Source organism: Pseudopipra pipra, chromosome W, assembly GCF_036250125.1.
Source record: "Pseudopipra pipra isolate bDixPip1 chromosome W, bDixPip1.hap1, whole genome shotgun sequence".
NCBI lineage: Eukaryota > Metazoa > Chordata > Aves > Passeriformes > Pipridae > Pseudopipra > Pseudopipra pipra.
In genome coordinates, this window is record NC_087580.1 from 41,188,738 (window position 1) to 41,207,517 (window position 18,780).

An 18,780-nucleotide genomic window follows, 5' to 3' on the forward strand; every position below is an offset into this window, starting at 1 on the left:
CACTGGGATCTCCTTACCTAGATGTGGTACATCTCCCCTCCACACTTTGGGGGGCACATCCAGGACCCCTCCCTTGGGGCCTGGAAGATCCCCTGAACCCCACTGCTGGGCTTTAGGGGACCCTCGGGACCCCCTCCCTGTGGGGTTTCTGTGTGCTGAGTTTTGGGGGTCTCTGGGGTTTGGGACAGGCATTGGGATCCCCTTTCCCTGGGGTCGGTCCGGCAACACAGAGACCCCATAAAATCCCCTCAAAACCCTTGAAATCCTCTCAGAAATCCACCTCTGGACCCATCCAAACCTCCTCAAGGACCCCACAAATCCCCTCAGAGACCTCATCCACCCCCAGGACCCCCTAAACCCTCCCAGTGACCTGCAAAACCCACCTGCGACTCCTTTCAGGGACCCCAAAAACCTCTCAGGGACCCTCAAAACCGTCTGGAACTTCTGAAATCCCCCTAGAAACCCACAAAACTCCTTCAAAGACACCCCCCCGAAGCCCCCCAGGACCTCCCAATTCCCTCGGAGACTCCAAAACTCCCTCAGGGATTCCCAAACCCCTTCAAGGACCTTCAACCTCCCCCCTAAGTCCCCTCACAATACCAAACCCCCTCAGAGACCCTCAAAAACCTCCTCAGGGACCCCTAAAAGCCCCTAAGGGACCACAAAACCACAGAACAGCAGAAGAACTTTCTGTAAAGGAAGGGAGCAAAGAATCTGAGAAGGAGGAGACCAAGGAAAAACTGAAGCAAAGCAATAAAATCATCCTGGCCCTTGCAGTTTTTCCTTCACCTTTTTTCTCTCTTTTCCTTTTTTTAGGGTTCTTTTTTGTTTGGGTGGTTTTGAATGTTTTTTCCGAAGGCCTTTCTCGGCAATCGAATCACCCATTCGGGTTCTTGGGAGGCCTCCCGGGCCCCGCGGCCCCCGAGACGGTTCCAAGGCCCTGCGCGCTGACCCTCGGGAACCCTCGAACCCCCCCGCTAAACCCTCCTGAGCCCTCCAGCCTTTCCACCCACAGCCGCGCTCCCCGCAGCCCCCGAGGGGATCCCCAGACCCCGCTCTCCCGCACTCCCCGCCAGCTCACACAGACAAAGGGAGGCCCCGCCGCCATCACCGATTCCCGCTCTGCGCGCGCACCGCCTTTAGAGAACACCGCCGCAGCCAATCAGCGCGGGCCACGCCCCCTTACGTCGCCGTCACTCCTGCGCGCCGCGCGGGGCAGCATGGGAGTTGTAGTCCTTGCGGCGGATCATAGCGGCCCTTTGCAAGTGAGCGGAGGGAGCATAATACTTTTTTGGTTTTATTGTTTTTCTGTCTTTTTTTTTCCTTCTGTTTTCTCTTTCTTTTTTTTCTTTTCTTTTTTCTTTCTGCTTCCTTTTTTTCTCTTTTTTTCTTTTTTCACTTTTTTCTTTTTTCTTTCTTTTTATTATTTGTCTCATTTTTTCCTGTTTTTCTGTGTTTTTTTCTCTTTTTTCTCCTTTTTCTCTTTTTCCTCCCTTTTTTTCTTCATATTGGCTTTTTCCTCTTTTTTTTCTTTTCCCTTTTTGTTTTTTACATTGCTTTCTATCCGTTGTTTTTTCAAAGAAGATTTAAACACAGATCAAAACAATCTCCAGGTACAAATCTCACAACAACAGATAATCTGGCATTGTTTCAGGTCCAAGAGGATTCCCAAGATCACAAACACTGAGACACGAAGGGTGCCCACACAAAAAACAGCTTTCCCTGCTTTTTTCCACAGGTAAAGCAAGTGTGGAAGGGGCACTTGGCCCCAGGCAAGATGCTTTTACAGCCACTTTAAGCAGCCCAGAGTGGATCTGGCTGGCAAATGGGATTATGCCCATGCTTTCCTGGACGATTTGCAGAGTACATTGAGGGGAAACATTGAGGGCCATTTCTTCATGTCCTGAAGGGATGAGAAGAGGGGGGAGCAGGTGCTGTGGCCCCAGAGCTTCTCTCTGCTTTGGGGACACTTCTGTGTGTTCCTCTGTCCATTGAATTTCCAACAAAGAAGGAAAAAGCTACAGGAACTCCAGTCTGGAGTGCTCAGGACATGTGGAAGCAGGGGAATTTTTCTTCCCAGCTGGGATTGAGAGTGCAATTTCACACTCCTTTGGAGAGCATTGACTAAAACATCCCACACACACCCACAGCCACTCAGACACAGCCAAACACACCCACACCCACTCACACCCACACAAGCAGCTCATCCTGCACTTCAGTAGGATGAGCCCTGACCGAGCAGAGGGACCCAAATCACCTGGAAACACACCCCAGGGACCCCAAAACACACTCAAAACACACCCAGATCACCCCAAAACACACCTGGGGGGCCCCCAAAACACACCCAAACACACCAGCTCATCCTGCATTTCAGCAGGACGGCCCTGACCGAGCAGAGGGACCCAAAATGCACCCAGATCACCCCAAAACACACCCCGGGGACCCCAAAATACACTCTGGGGATCCCAAATCTCCGGGAGACCCCAAACCCCCAAACACACCAGATGGCCCTGACTGAGCAGAGGGACCCAAAATGCACCCAGATCACCCCAAATCCCACCAGGGGGACCCCAAAACCCCAAATCCCACAAAATAGCACTGGGGGAGTGGGGACACCCAAAACCTGGGTGGGGACCCCAGAATCCCACCGGGGTGGGTGTTGGGGGTAACCCCCACCCCTGGGGCCCCTCCTGGGGGGCTGTGGGGGGTCCCTGCCCCCCCCAACCTGTGCCCCCCCCCCAAATCCCACAGGCAGCTGGAGCAGAATCACCTGTACACGGCCTACACTGGCATCATGGCCAAGGTGGGACCCCCAAAAATGGGGTGGAGGGGTTTGAGGGGGGCCCTGGGGTTTGGGGGATCCCCGGGAATTCGGGCGAGGTGATATTGGGACTGGGGGGGGAGGGTCCCCAGAATTTGGAGGGGGAACCTGGAGATTGGCGAGGGTGTTCCCAGGGGTTTTGGGGGTCCATGGAGGTGGGGGGTCCCCAGAGATATTTTGGGAAGGATCCAGAGACTGGAGGGTCCCCAGAAGTTGGGGGGGGGCAGTGATTGGGGGGTCCCCAGAGACTGGGGGGGTTCCCAAGGGTGGGGCTCTCAAAGATGAGGGGACTGTGGGTGGGGGACAGGAACTTTGGGGGTCCCCAGGAATCAGGAACTTTGGGGGTCCCCAGGAATTGGGGGGTTTCTATGGTTATTTTGGGCATCCCCAGAGATTTGGGGGTCCCCCCAAAAGGCTGGTTGGGGGGGCTAATTTGGGGAGCCCCCCTTTAAATTCCCCCCCCCCCCCCCCAGAGCTGTCACACGGGGGAAGGGGAGGAGGAAGAGAAGGAGGAAGAGAGGAAGGAAGAGGCCGAGGACTTGTTCAAGGTGAGGGGTGGACCCCAACACCTCCCTTGACCCAACCTGACCCTTGTGACCCCCCTGACACCCCCATGCCCCCCCAGGAGAAGGAGATGGAGAAGCAGAAGCTGCTGAACCTCCCCCCGTGACCCCTCAACCCCCAACCCCTGACACCCCCTGACCCCTGTGTCCCCCCAGGAGAAGGAGAAGCAGAACTTGCTGAACTTCTCCCTGTGAGCCCCTGTGACCCCTGACCCCCAACCCCTGACACCCCCCGACCCCTGTGACCCCCCCAGACCCCTGTGACTCCTCCTGTGCCCCCCAGGAGAAGGAGAAGCAGAACTTGCTGAACTTCCCCCTGTGAGCCCCTGTGACCCTTGACCCCCAACCCCTGACACCCCCCGACCCCTGACACCCCCCGACCCCTGACACCCCCCGACCCCTGACACCCCCCGACCCCTGTGACTCCTCCTGTGCCCCCCAGGAGAAGGAGAAGCAGAAGCTGCTGTCCCAGCAGGCCCGGTTGCACACACAGGGGGCGGCCGAGATGGTGCTGCAGATGATCAGTGCCTGCAAGGGTGAGACCCCCGGGGAGAGACCCCTGAGAGACCCCCCTGTGTGAGAGAGACCCCCAGGAGACCCTTGGGAGAGATCCCTGTGAGGGTGAGACCCTCCCAGGAGAGACTCCTGACAGACCCCTGGGAGAGACCCCTGAGAGACCCCTGTGTGAGAGAGACCCCTGGGAGAGAGACCCCTGGGAGACCCCCCTTTGTGAGAGAGACCCCCAGGAGACCCCTGGGAGAGATCCCTGTGAGGGTGAGACCCTCGGGAGAGACTCCTGACAGACCCCTGGGAAAGACCCCTGAGAGATCCCTGTGTGAGAGAGACCCCCAGGAGACTTCCGGGAGAGATCCCTGTGAGGGTGAGATGCCCAGGAGAGACCCCTGACAGACCCCTGTGTGAGAGAGACCCCAGGGAGAGAGATCCCCAAGAGTTCCCCTGGCACGTGACCCTCGTGTGACACAGACATGTTGTCCCCAGGTGAGCAGTGGGGCCGTGGGGGGGCTGTGACACACACATGACACACACATGACACGTGTGTCCCCAGGTGAGCGGGGGGGCCACGAGGGGGCTGTGACACACACACACACAGGGATGCTCCAGGGGTAACTAAATCCGGGCTGTGGGCAGGTCCCTGCAGGAGCAGCAGCTTCCTCTGCACACTTGAGGTGATAAAGCTGCTCTAAACCTGCACTCCAACTACTCCACAGCTCTGGGCTCACCTCCACACCACTTCTCAGCCTCACCTCAGGGCCTGGGCTCAAGGACATGAACCTGTAGAGAGGGGAGATGATGTGCAAGCTGAGAGCTGCCTGCTTGCACTGGCCTCTGGGCTTCTTTCTCTTTCTAGAATCATCCCAGAACCTATTCTGCTTTTCTAACACTACACTGGGCACACTCTGGCTCCTGTTCAGCTTCCTGTCCATCCACACTCCCAGCTCCCTTTCTGCCTGCCTGCTCTCCAGACACTCTGGCCCCAGCCCGGGGGGCTGACGGGGCTTCTTGTGGCCAAAGGGCAGGACCCGGCCCTTGGCCTGCTGGAACCTCATCCCCTTGCAATCAGCCCATGGATCCAGCTTGGCCAGGTCCCTCTGCAGAGCCCTCCTGCCTTCCAGCACATCAACACACCCCCAGCTTGGTGTCACCTGCACATTTGCTGATGAAATGCCTGGTTCTGCAGCAGCTGCAGATGCTCAAGAGGCAGCAGGACCAAGTCAGGGGCCTGGGGGGGACCTGGGGGGCTTTGGGGTGCGGGAGGGTCCTGGGGGAGCTGGGGAGGGGCTTTGGGGATTGGGGGTACAGACCAGGACAGACCAGGACCTCTGCACTGCTCCCCAGATCTCTCCTGGAGCTGGGCCACGTTGTTGTAGGACACCTGAGCGCCCCCAGTGCCCTCCCAGTACAGCCCAGTGCCCCCAGTACAGCCCACTGTGTTCCTGTCCCAGGGTGCTGAGTGATCCCTTTTTGGGGGGGTTGGAAGTGATTTAGGGGGGGGGTGCTGGGAGAGATTTGAAGAGATCTGGGAAGGGGTGGATGGGGATTTTGGGGGGGTTGGGGGTCTTTGGGAGCATTTGGGGTGTTAAAATGGGTTTTGGGGGGATTGGGGCATCAAAGGGATCTGTGTGGGGAGGGGATTTAAGAAAAAATGGAGGTTAACAGACATTTGGGGGGGGTAATGGGGCTTTAGGGAGGGAGGGGCGGGGCAGCTCCATGAACAGGTGAGTCCTGAGACCCCCCCCTGGTGTCCCCAAGACCCTCTTGGTGTCCCCAGTTCCCCCCTTGACACCCCAAGACCCCCCTGGTGTCTCCAATGTCCCCAGGACCTCCCCATGGCCCCAGTTCTCTCCTTGACATCCCCAGTTCCACTGTCCCTAAACCCCTCCCCACTGTCCTCAAATCCCATCCTTGATGTCACCAACCCTCCATCTCACCCCAGGAGCCCCCCCTGGACCCTCTGACCCCAAAAACGCTCCTCCCCCCCCACGCTCACAGAAAGGCCAAGGGCATCTGGGGACACATTGGGGACAGTTGGGGGGCTTTGGGGGGCACTGGGTCATTACTGGGGGATACTGGGACACACTGGGGGAACCAGGGGGCACTGGGAGGGACTGGGGGGTTACTGAAGGACACTGGGAGGGCACTGGGAGGGACTGGACGTAAACTGGGGCACACTGGGGGTCACTGGCAGAGAACTGGGGAGTTACTGGGGGATTACCAAGACACATGGGGGGACACTGGGAGGTTACCAGGCCATACTGGGAGTTACTGGCTGCTCGCCCTCCCTGGGATACACTATGTGGCCACTGGGGGGTTACTGGGCCATCCTGAGGGTCACTGGGAGATCATTAGGATATACTGGGGGCATTGGGATCAGCTTTACCCGCATGTAATATATCCACCTCCTCCGATTTTGGGGGGCATCCCTAGGACCCCTCCCCTGGGGCTGGGGACCCCCCAAACCCACTGCTGGGCTTTAGGGGACTCCACAAAATCCCCTCAAAACCCCTAAAATCTCTCTCTCGACCTACTGAAACTTCCTCAAGGTCCCCTCAAATCCCCTCAGAGACCTCATTCCTCCTCAGCACCCCCAAAACCCTCTCAGTGACCCGCAAAATCCACCTGGGATTCCCCAAGCCCCTTCAGGGACCCCCCAGTCCCCCTCAGGGACCCTCAAAACCGTCTGCGACCCCTTAAACCCGCTAGAGACCCTAAAACAAGCTAAAAGGTCCCTGTAAAGCCCCCCCGGACGCCCAAACCTCCTTAAAAACCCCTAAAGCGCATCTGGGACACCCCAAATCTCCTCAGAAACCAAAACCCCCTTCAGAGACTCTCAAACCCCCTCAGGGACCTTCAAACTCCTCCCTGAGTCCCCTCAGGGACACCGAACCCCCTCAGGGGCCCCTCACAACGTCCCCGGGAACCCCCGAACCCCCCGCTAAACCCTCCCGAGCCCTCCAGCCTTTCCACCCACAGCCGCGCTCCCCGCAGCCCCCGAGGGGATCCCCAGACCCCGCTCTCGCCGCCCCCCCCGCCCGCACTCACAACAAAGGAGAGACCCCCGCCGCCATCACGGATTCCCGACAGCCAACATGGCGCTCGCTCTGCGCACGCACCGCCGTTACTGACCCGCCCCGCAGCCAATCAGCGCGCGGCCACGGCCCCCGCCCGCCCTCTGCCACGCCCCCACCCGCGCGGGGCGGGTCTCTGAAGGCGGAGGGCGGGCAGAGCGGGCGCCATGTTGGCCGCGTGGGAGCGGCAGTGGAGGGGGTGGCGGTCGCTGCGCTCGCTGTGTGAGCTGGTGGGGGTTTCGGTGAGAGCGGATCTCTGGGGATCCCCTCGGGGGCTGTGGGGAGCGCGGTTGTGGGTGGAAGGGCTGGAGGTCTCGTGGAGGCTTAGCGGAGAAGTTCGGGGGTTCCCGAGGAGGTTTTGAGGGGTCCCTGAAGGGACTCAGGGGGGAGATTGAAGGTCCCTGAAGAGGTTTGGGCGTCTCTGAGGGGGTTTTGTTTTCTGAGTAGATTTGGGGGGGTCCCAGGTGGGCTTTGGGGGTCTGTGAGGAGGTTTGGGGTTCCTGGGGGGCTTTGAGGGGACTTTTTCGGCACTTTTGGGGTCTCTAGGGGGTTTAAGGAGTCCCAGACGTTTTTGAGGGGCCCTGAGGGGGCTTGGGGGGGTCCCTGAATGGGCTTGGGGGATCCCGGATGGGTTTTTGGGGTCACTGAGAAAGTTTAGGGGGTGCTGGGGAGGGATGAGGTCTCTGAGGGGATTTGAGGGGACCTTGAGGAGGTTTCGACGGGTCGAGAGATGGATTTTGGAGGGTATTTCAGGGGTTTGAGGGGATTGTGGGGGGTCCCCTAAAGCCCAGCAGTGGGGTGCAGGGGATCCCCAGCCCCTAAGAGAAGGGGCCTTGTGGTGCCCCCCAAAATCCGGGGGGGAGATGTACCACATCTGGGTTAGGGGATCCCAGTGCCCCCAGTATATCCCAATGACCTCCAAATGACCCTCAGTATGGCCCAGTTACTTGCCAGTGTCCCCCCATGTGTCCTGGTAATCCCCCAGTAACTTCCCAGTTCTCTGCCAGTGACCCCCAGTGTGCCCCAGTTCACCTCCAGTCCCTCCCAGTGTCCTTCAGTAACCCCCCCAGTCCCTCCCAGTGCCCCCTGGTTCCCCCCAGTGTGTCCCAGTATCCCCCAGTAATCCCCCAGTTCCCCTCAAAGCCCCCCAACTGTTCCCAATGTGTCCCCAGATGCCCTTGGCCTTTCTGTGAGCGTGGGGAGGGGGCGTTTTTGGGGTCAAAGGGTCCAGGGGGGGGCTCCTGGTGTGAGATGGAGGGTTGGGGACATCAGGGATGGGGTTTGGGGAACTGGGATGGGGTTTGTGGACAGTGGAATTGGGGGTGTCAAAGGGGGGAATTGGGGCCATGGAGAGGCCCTGGGGATGCTGGAGACACCAGGAGGGTCTCGGGGTGTCAAGGGGGAAATTAGGGACACCAAGAAGGTCTGGGGGACACCAAGGGGGATCTCAGGGTTCACCTGCTCATATTGCAGCCCCTCCTTTCCCCCCCAGGCCCCATTAACCCTTCCCAAATGTCCCCTAACCCTCATTTTCCCTTTAATCCCCTCCCCCCACAGATCCCTTTTACCCCCTGATTGCCCCCAAGACCTCTTTTAACTTCCCTAAATGCACCTAAAGCCCCCCCAAAATCCTGAAATCCCCATCCAAACTACCCAGATCCCTTCAAATCTCCCCCAGCACCCCCTCAAATCCCTCCCAACCCCCCCCCCCCCAAAGAGGGATCACCCAGCACCCTGGGACAGGAACATTAATCCCCTTTCCCCCGGATACTTTTGAAACCCCAATGCCCCCAAGACCCTTTTAACTCCCCCAAATTCACCCAAAGATCCCTAAAACCTCCCAAATCCCCATCCAACCCCCCCACAGATCCAGCCAAATCTCCCCCAGCCTCCTCCAAATCCCTTCCAACCCCCCCCAAGAGGGATCACGCAGCACCTTGGGACAGGAACACAGTGGGCTGTACTGAGGGCACTGGGCTGTACTGGGAGAGCAGTGGGGGGGCTCAGGTGTCCCATGACAACGTGGCCCAGCTCCAGGAGAGATCTGGGGAGCAGTGAGGAGGTACTGGTCTGTCCTGATCTGTGCTGGTCTGTACCCCCAATCCCCAAAGCCCCTCCCCAGCTCCCCCAGGACCCTCCTGGACCCCAAAGCCCCCCAGGCCCCCCCAGGCCCCTGACTTGGTCCTGCTGCCCCTTGAGCATCTGCAGCTGCTGCAGAACCAGGCATTTCATCAGCAAATGTGCAGGTGACACCAAGCTGGGGGTGTGTTGATGTGCTGGAAGGCAGGAGGGCTCTGCAGAGGAACCTGGCTGAGGAAGAGTGTGTCAGCAGGAGCAGGGAAGTGATTGTTGGGCTGGAGTGAGCGCTGGTGAGGCCACCCCTGGAGTGCTGTGTCCAGCTCTGGGCCCCTGAGTTGAGGAAGGCCCTGGAGGGGCTGGAGCAGGTGCAGAGAAGAGCAGCGAGGCTGGGGAAGGGAGTGGAGCACAAGTGGTGTGAGGAGAGGCTGAGGGAGCTGGGGGTGTTGAGGCTGGAGAAGACGAGGCTCAGGGGAGACCTCCTGACTGTCTGCAAGTCCCTGCCAGGAGGTTGGAGCCAGGTGGGGGTGGGGCTCTTGTGCCAGGAAGCAGCAGTAGGACAAGAGGGCTGGGTCTTGAGCTGTGCCAGGGGAGGTTTAGGTTGGATATTGGGAAGCAATTTTTTCCCAAGAGTGTAATCAGGCCTTGGAATGGGCTGGGCAGGGAGGGGGTGGAGTCAGCGTCCCTGGAGGTGTTGAAGGTGAGAGTGGATGTGGCCTCAGTGCCATGGTCTGGGAAGCACAGCGGGGTTGGATCAAGGGTTGGACTTGATGATCTTGGAGGTCTTTTCCAACGGGGCTGATTCTGTAATTCTGTGATTGCCATTCCTATGGCAGCACATGCTTGGGGCTCTATCCCCAGGGTGATAGAGATGTCTGTCCATATCTATCTCCAAGGTTAGTCTGTAAATGTATGGTGTTAGAAAAGCAGGCTGAGTTCTGGGCTGGTTGTAGGAGGAGAAGGAAGCCCAGAGGCCAGTGCAAGCAGGCAGCCCTGAGCTTGCACCTGATGTCCCCTCCCTGCACGTTCCTGTCCTTGAGCCCAGGCCCTGAGGTGAGGCTGAGAAGTGGCGCGGAGGTGAGCCCAGAGCTGTCCCTGAGGTGAGGCTGAGAATAAGTGCAAGGCAGAGGTGCTGCTGAGGAAGGACAGGCCCATGGTGGGGAAGAAGCTGTGAGTGCCCATCCCGAGCAGGTGCTGTGTCCATCCCCTGTGTGCCAGGTGAGCTGGGGCTTTGCTGCAGAGCTGCAGGCGCTGATTTGAGGGTCTCCAAGTGCTGAGATGGTGGGCACCCAGGAACACAAACTGTGCCTGGCCACAGAGCCTGCAAGGAGGAGCAGAGACAGCCCTGGCAGTGTGGGGGGCCAGGTTGTCCCTGTGCCTTCCCCTGCAGGCCCTGGCTGTCCCTGGTGGGCCCCTGTCCATCCCTGTCAGGTCCTTGCCCATCCCCCCCAGGCTGAGCTCCCCCCAGGAAGTGCCGTGGAGCTGAAGCTGCTGCCATCCCCCCCTGCAGCCGCTGCCCCAGCCAAGGGAGTAGCAAAGGCAGGACCAGGAGCAGAGGCAGCAGCAGGGGAGCCCTGGGGGGGCCGGGAAGCTCTTGTGTGGGTCAGGAAAGAGGCGCTGGGCACGAGGCCGGGGCTGTGCTGAGCAGGCCCAACCCTCACATCCCCCCAGCCAACGCCGGCTGCCCAGGGGGCTTGGGAGGGACCCCCAGCCCGTGTGCCCCACACTGAGCTGGCAGAGAGAGAGCCAAGGGACAGGGCCACAGGCAGGGCCACGGGTGAGGGACAGGCAGGGCCATTGCAGGGCCACGGTGAGGGCACAGCCTGTGGCAGCAGAGCTGCCCAGGGCCGGGGGCAGCCGGGGGTGTTGGTACCAGGCAGTGCTGTGGCTGAGCAGAGCACGAGGCCTCTTGCAGAGCCCTGGAGCAACCTCCCACTTTCCAGCCCCTCCCTGATGGGATGATGCTCTTCCCTAGCTACAAGACACTGTCCCCCAAATCTTTGTGGGGGCCTTTTGTGTATATTCCTGATTGCTGATTTCTGCTGGGGACCTGAGGGACCCTCTGCAATCCCATCCATGGGGCACAATCTCCTCTGCAGAGCTTGACTCCCTGCAGCCTTTGCAGGGAAATCTGTGCTGGCAGCCCGAGTATGTCCCGACCCCCAGCACTCCCCCCAGGATATTTGGGATGAGTTCCCCTTCCCGGGCACCCACGAGATGGGGGGTGATTGTTCTCCTGCTGTTGCTGTTGCTGCTCCGTCCCTGTGCCTGCCCTTCCTGCCGCTGTCGGGTGAGCGGAGCGGCCACGATGGGAAAGGGGCGAGAGAAGCGAAAAGAGCGGGTGGGACCCCCAAATGGAGCTGGTGGGAGTCAGGATCTGGGAGGCTGATTGGAAAGGGGTAGGAGAGGGGGGCTAAGGGGAGGGGGGAGAGCGGGAGCGGGCTTGCCGTGGGGGTCACTCTCTGTCCCCATGTCTTGATCCCTGGAGAGCGGGGGAGGCTGGAGAGAGGGGGGAGCTGCAAGAGCCCCGAGAGCCTGGAGAGGGGGGAGCTCGGGCCCCCTGTGCCGAGCCAGCGGTCGGGGCTGTGCTGTTGGTGCCAAATTGCCCCTGGTCAGGCTGAACCCAGAGCCCACCCACGTGTCAGGGGGCCCAATCCGCTCCCTGCTCTCGTTGCCCTGGGGCAGCTTCTGGTGTCCCCCCACCTGTGGGGCTGTTTGGTTTCCTTGAGCACAGCCACCCTTGTGCAGGGCTGTGCCCTTAGGGGCTCTTGGGGGTGGGCAGGAGGTGTTTTTTGGGGGTGCCGGGCTCAGTTGGTGGCAGAGCCCCGGCGGTGGGTGGGGGGATGCGGGTCCCCCCCACGGTGGGGGTTGTTGTTGCTGGGTCAGGCCCCGCCGGCTCCATTGTCAGCCCGGTGCGGGCGGGGGGGACACAGCGGGTTTGGGGCCCCCCGGGAGTGCCGGGGGTGGGTGTGGAGCCCGGGAGCTGCTGAGTGTGGAGGACGGAGCGGGGAGATGGCGGAGCTGGGGGACCCCCGGCAGCCTGGAGGGGGGAACACGGAGAGGGAGGAACCTCGGGACCCCCGGGAGCCTGAAATGGGGGGCATGGAGAAAGGGAAGCCTGGACAGTGGGGTCCCCTGGGATCCCTGGAACAACAAAGTGGAGAACCTGAAGAGGGGGAATGTCTGGGATTGCAGCACTCCAAAGGCCAGAGTCTGAGGAGAAGGGAACCTTGGGACCCCCAACACTCCCAGCATCCCTAAGTGGGACCCTCAGCATCCCAGACAGGGGAGACCCTCCAAGCCCCAGAGGTGAGAGACAAGAGAGGGGGAACTTCTGGGAGAGATTTTTTGGGCTGAATCTTTATATTTTGTAGTATTTTTTGGCTGAATCACAATGTTTTGCAGTTTGAAGGGAGGTTCATCTCACTATTTCTGAAAAGTTTTTTACCTGAATGTCTGTGGTTTGGGTTTTTCTGGGCTCAATCTTAGTGTTTGGAGGTTTTTATGGACACAGGATGCCTGCTGAGTTCTAGAGATGGACTTGGGCTGGAGGAACCCCCAAGCCAACGTGCTCAGCCCTTGTTTTCCCCCCATCAGGATTTGTCCTTCCCAAAGCTTGGGCGGATGGAGGAGGAGGCTGCGAGGAAGAGGAAGATGCCTTGGGCCCCCCAGGCAGGTGAGGAGGAAGTCAGTGTCCCTTTGGGCGGGTGTTGTGCTGGCTCTGTCAGCCGAGCATGGCCCCGGCTGCAGGACAACCCCGCTGGCGCCGCCGTCCTGCCGGGGCCGGAGTTGGGGGGATGTCCTTGGCCTTCCCTGTGGGTCGGAGGCAAATCCCCTCCCTGTCCTTCTTGCTTCCTGCCCCAGGCCCCGAGCTGAGGACGGAGAGCCCAGAGGACAAATCCCCCCGTGAGACCCTGGTGGGAGAGGCCGTTTTGAAGGGCTCCACGGCGCAGGAAGGCAGCGGGGAGGAAAAGGGCCGGAGATCCCCCCACAGGAGGGGCTCCAAAGCCAGTCCAGGGTGCTCTGAGGAGGAAAGAGCCAGCCTGTGCCGGGAAGGCGGCCGGAGCTTGATGGGGAGCTGTGACCTGGTGGTCCCTGAGCAGCCTCCCAGCAGGGGGAAGCCCTTCAGGTGCTTGGAATGTGGGAAGACCTTCAGGAGGAGCACCTACCTCCTCAGCCACCAGCACATCCACACTGGAGAACGTCCATACACATGTGGGGAATGTGGGAAGAGCTTCAGTGACAGCTCCAACCTTAACCGACACCAGCACATCCACAGTGGGGAACGGGCCTCCCCATGTCAGGAATGTGGGAAGAGTTTCAGGGACAGCTACACCCTGATCAGACACCAGCACATCCACACTGGAGAACGACCATACCCATGTCAGGAATGTGGAAAGAGTTTCAGGGTCAGCTCTGACCTGATCTGACACCAGCACATCCACACTGGGGAATGGGCCTACCCATGTCAGGAATGTGGGAAGAGTTTCCGGGTCAGCTCCACCCTGATCCAAGACCAGCACATCCACACTGGGGAACGGCCCTACTTATGTGGGGAATGTGGGAAGAGTTTCAGGGTCAGCTCCACCCTGATCCAACACCAGCGCATCCACACTGGAGAACGGCCCTACAAGTGCTTGGAATGTGGGAAGAGGTTTCAGACCAGCTCACATCTCCTCCTGCACCAGCGGACACACACGGATGAGAGGCCCTTCCGCTGCACCGACTGCGGGAAGGGCTTCAAGCGGAACGCCACCCTCGTCACCCACCGGCACATCCACACTGGGGAACAACCCTTCAAGTGCTTAGAATGTGGGAAGAGGTTTCAAACCAGCTCACATCTCCTCGTGCATGAGCGGACGCACACGGATGAGAGGCCCTTCCGCTGCTCTGACTGCGGGAAAGGCTTTAAGCAGAACTCCCACCTTGTCACACACCAGCACATCCACACCGGGGAGAGGCCCTACAAGTGTGGGGAGTGTGGGAAGAGCTTTCCTAAGAGCTCTGACTTGACCAGACACCAACGGACCCACCAGTAAGGGAAGCCCTGTGACTGCCCCGACTGCGGGAAGAGCTTCGACCACTGCTTCCACCCTGAATGAAGCCCCTGATGGTGACGCAACCCCTGGAGTGCAGTGACTGTCAGTCCAACCCTTTCAACCACAAAGGGCCAGTCCCCTTTCCCAGGGGCAGGTTATTCCAACAGAAGTCTTCTGGGAGGGTTTGTGGAGATTCCTGCCTTGGCTGGGGACCCCCCAAGGTCAGTTCTGGAGGTTGAGAGCAGAGATCTCCCCACGAGCGTTGATCTCGGGGAGTTCCATCCATCTCTAATTAAGAATTATTGCTTTTGTGCCAGCTTGAGTAGAATTGCTTCAACAATTGCTTTAGTGTAGAGCACTGTCCTATCTTATCCTGTATTCCTGGTAGTTTTAGTGTTTGTATTGTGCAGTAAATAATTCTGATGAAGATCTTTTGTCTGATCATTTGTAACCCTAAATAATTTCTTTCTATCAATAGATTTGATTTGTCATCATTAAAACCTGGAAGACCAAAGTGATTGAGTCACACCTCTGTAATTCCTCTAAATTGAAGCTGTTGGCATAATCCAAAGCTGAGATTGGATCCAGCAGCCCCCAGCACCCCACAGGAAGTTGGGAGCTCAGGGGGCCACCCCCCTTTCCCAATCCCCCGGTTTCCAAAGATCCCCATGGGACTGACGGACCTGCCAGACCATCCCCCCTATTCCAGCCTTCTCCCTGTTCCTCCCACTATCCCATTGTCCCTTCAATCCCCATTTTCCCCCCCTGAACAGTTTAGGGGTCCCAACCCCTCACTTTTTGCCCTCTCTCCTATGGGTCCTGAAGGAGAAAATGAGGCTGCAACCACGGAGTCCCATTGCAGGACTTGTCCGCCCATCTTTCCAGTGTCCCCCTTTCATTGGGGTTCCTTTGGAAACAGCGCCTGGGCTTTGTCTTTTAGTCCATCAGAATTCCCAGCATGGCCCCAAAGCAGTGCCCTGATCCTACACATTCCCCTCCCCTCATGTGCTGGCTGTGTTCAGCCACCAGAGAAAAACACAGGCTGCCATGCAGAGCGTTCCAAGTGGTTTCCACTTTGGCAAACAGCACTCTCTGGATGGAAAACACCAGTCAAGGCCAAAACACTCCTTTTGGATCCTGATTAACTAAATGCAGCTGCTGCTGCCTTCACTTGTTCCCACAGAAATTCTCAGGGTTCCTTTGCTTCCAGGAGGCCCCACATGTCCCATTGGCCCCTGGATTCCATGAGCTTCCCCAGTCTCCAAAGGTTCTTTTAGTTCCATGAAGCCCTGCAGTCCCCAAATGCCCTTTGGATTCTCAGAGATTTCCCATTGTCCCAGGGTCCCTTGTGCTTCAGAAGGAGCTGCAGTGGGACAGTGGCCCCTTGGCTCTGTGAGCTCTGCAGTGTTCCAGGAATCCTTGGGTTCCAGGAGAGCCTGCAGTTTCACAAGGAGCACTTGAATGCAGGAGGTTCTGCAGGGTCCCAATGGCCCCTGGATTCTGGGAGGTTCAGAAATATCTCAGGGCTCCCTTGGTTCCAGGAGGACACACATGTCACCAGGAACCCTTGGTTGCAGGAGGTTTGACAGTGTGCCAGAATTCCTTTGATTTCATGAGGCCCTGGATTGTCCCAATGGACTCCTGATTCCATCAGCCCCCTCAATGTCCCAATTGGTTCCATGAGTTTCTGCAGCATCCCAGGGTTCCTTTTGTTCCATGGGGAGCTGCAGTGTCACAATGGGCCCTGAATTCCAGGAGCTTTCCCAGGGTGACAGTGCTGCCTTGATTCCATGAGATTACCCAGTGTCCCAGGGCTCCTTTGGCTCCAGAAGGCCCTGCAGTGTCACAATGGTCCTTGGTTCCTTGAGGTCCCACCATGTCCTTGCTGGAACATGCGTGGCTGTAATGCTGCCCCACCTGCAGAGCTGCCTCCAGCTCTGGGCTCCAGCCCAGGAAGGACATGGACCTGTTGGAGCAAGTGCAGAGGGGAGCAGCAAGAGGATCAGAGGGATGGAGCAGCTCTGCTGTGAGGAAAGGCTGAAAGAATTGGGACTGTTGAGGCTGGAGAAGAGAAGGCTTTGGGGTGACCAAATTGTGGCCTTGCAGGGCTTCCCTTCAGGGAGCCAACCAAAAAGATGGAGAGAGACTTTGGAGAAGGGCCTGGAGTGACAGGACAAGGGGCAGTGGCTTCACACAGATAGAGGGAAGGGTTGGAGGAGACAGAAGGAAGGAATTCTCGACTCTGAGGGTGCTGAGATGCTCTTTAAGGCCCCTCCCAAGGCAAAGCATTTCATGGTTGTGAGACTGGTGGGTGAGGTGGTGGTCGGAGCCATCTGGGGCACAGGGACCCAAAATGAGGGAGTTTTCCATTGTGGGGGAAGGAAGGAGGGGGCAGCAGAACTGACCCTTTGGACACCTGGCCGGCAGGCTTTGGCTGGAAGCTGGTGATGGGGAGCTGAGTGAAGCCCCCACAATGCAGGAGGAAATGGTCAGTGACCTGCTCTGCCAGTGAGACCCCCCCAAGTGCCTGGGCCCACATGGGATGCAGCCAAGAGTCCTGAGGGAGCTGGAGAAAGAGCTGGCCAAGCCACTCTCACTCATTCCCCAGCAGTGCTGCACAACTGCACAAGTCCCAGCTGACTGGCAACAAGCACATGGGATGCCCATCACCAGGAAGGGCCAAAAAGAGGATCTGGGCAACTCCTGGCCTGTCCCATTGACCTCAGGACCGGGGAAGTCCATGCTGGAGATCCTCCTCAGTGCCATCCCATGGCACGGGCAGGACAACCAGGGGATCAGGCAAGAAGGCCAAGGGCATCGTGGCCTTTGTGGAGAAGAGTGTGGCCAGCAGGAGCAGAGAACTGATTGCCCCTCTGTGCTGGGCACTGGGGAGGCCCCACCTGGAGTGCTGTGTCCAGTTCTGGGCCCTCAGTGCCAAAAGGCCCTGGAGGGGCTGGAGCGTGTCCAGAGAAGGGAACGGAGCTGGGGAAGGCTCTGGAAAACATGTCTGCTGAGGGACGGCTGAGGGAACTGGGCTTGTTGGAACAAGTAGCCCAGGGAGGTGGTGCAGTCTCTGGAAGTGTTCAGGTGTGTGGTGGGTTGACCTTGGCTGGACACCAGGTGCCCTCCCAGCCACTCTATCACTCCCCTTCCCAACAGGACATGGGAGAGAGTAAGGTGGGAAAAACAAAATAGTGGGTTGGGATAAGGCAGTTTATTTAAAGCAAAAAGCAGAACAAAACTTGTGCACACAGAAGCCAAAGACAGCAGGGTTTGTTCTCTGCTTCCCATGAGCAGCCATGGTCGGCCACTCCCGAGGAGCAGGGCTTGGGTCCGCGGGACGGTTCCTCAGCAGGCAGCCATTAGACAATGAATGCCCCCCTCCTGCTCCCTGCCTCAGCTTTTAGAGCTGAGCTGACCTCCCATGGTCTGCAATGTCCCTTGGGTCAGTTGGGCTCAGCTGGCCTACTTGGGTCCCCTGCCAGGCTCTTGCCCTCAGCTAAGGAAGGAATGTCCCAGTGTTGGTGCTGTGCTCAGCAGTGGCCAAAACACTGGGGTGTTTTCCACCCCCTTCCAGCTGCCAATGCCAAGCCCAGCCCTGGGAGGGCTGCTGTGGGGAACTGAACTGCAGCTCAGCCAGACCCAACCCAAATATCTATGGCACATATTCTATAGAATCCATCCTTAGGTGTTGTGTGATAGGTCTATAAGATATTACAAACAATAAGCAATAATAAGGCAAGTGTCCTCCTTAGGGACACACACACAGTCCCCCAAACTCCTGCCTGGGTTTGTTCCCTGGGGGTCTCTGCAGCAGCAAGCACAGCCCCACACTGACTGCTCTGGGCTGTGCAGGCATTTGTGGTTCTGCCTGTCTCACACACCCCCCCAACCTTGGGATGGATCTGGATGTCACTGGATGTGATGTCACAGAGGAGATGTGATGTCATATGATGGATGTGACGGCATAGAGGAGCCTTGATGTCCCAACAAGGATGTGATATCACAAGGGAGATGTGATGTCACCACAGGGGTGTGATGTCACCACAAGGGTGTGATGTCACAAGGGAGGTGTGATGTCCCAGGTGAGCACGGGATTTCACAGGGATGATATGATATCACAGGAGAGATGTGATGTCACAACAAGGATGTGATGTCACATGGGAGCTGTAATGTCTTGGGAAGGAGTGACATCATAGAGGAGATGTGATGTCACAGGGACGATGTGATGTCACAGGGCACGACGTGATGTCACAGGGATAATATGATATCACAGGAGAGATGTGCTGTCATATGATGGATGTGAAGTCATACGGGACATGTGATGTCACAAGAAGGATGTGATGTCACAGGGGAGAATGTGACATCACAGGCATTATATGATATCACAGGAGAGATGTGATGTCATATGATGGATGTGATGTCACAGGGGAGCTGCGATGTCATGGATAGGTGTGATGTCATACAGGAGATGTGATGTCACAGGGGAGGACACAACATCACATAGATGATAGATATCACTAGAGAGGTGTGATGTCATAGAAAGGATGTGATGTCACAGGGAAGATGTGACATCATAGGGGAGGATGTGCTGTCATAGATGAGGATGTGATGTCGCAGGGATGATATGATATTACAGAAGAGATGCAATGTCATATGATGGGTGTGACATCATAAGGGAAGTGTTATGTCAC

At 58.2% G+C, this 18,780-nt stretch overlaps 1 pseudogene; it reads left to right on the plus strand.

Annotated features, from left to right (window-relative positions):
• Positions 1-12,602: 12,602 nt before the first annotated feature.
• The window catches only part of LOC135405246 (zinc finger protein 850-like), a 195,080-nt pseudogene continuing 188,902 nt past the window's right edge, over positions 12,603-18,780 (plus strand).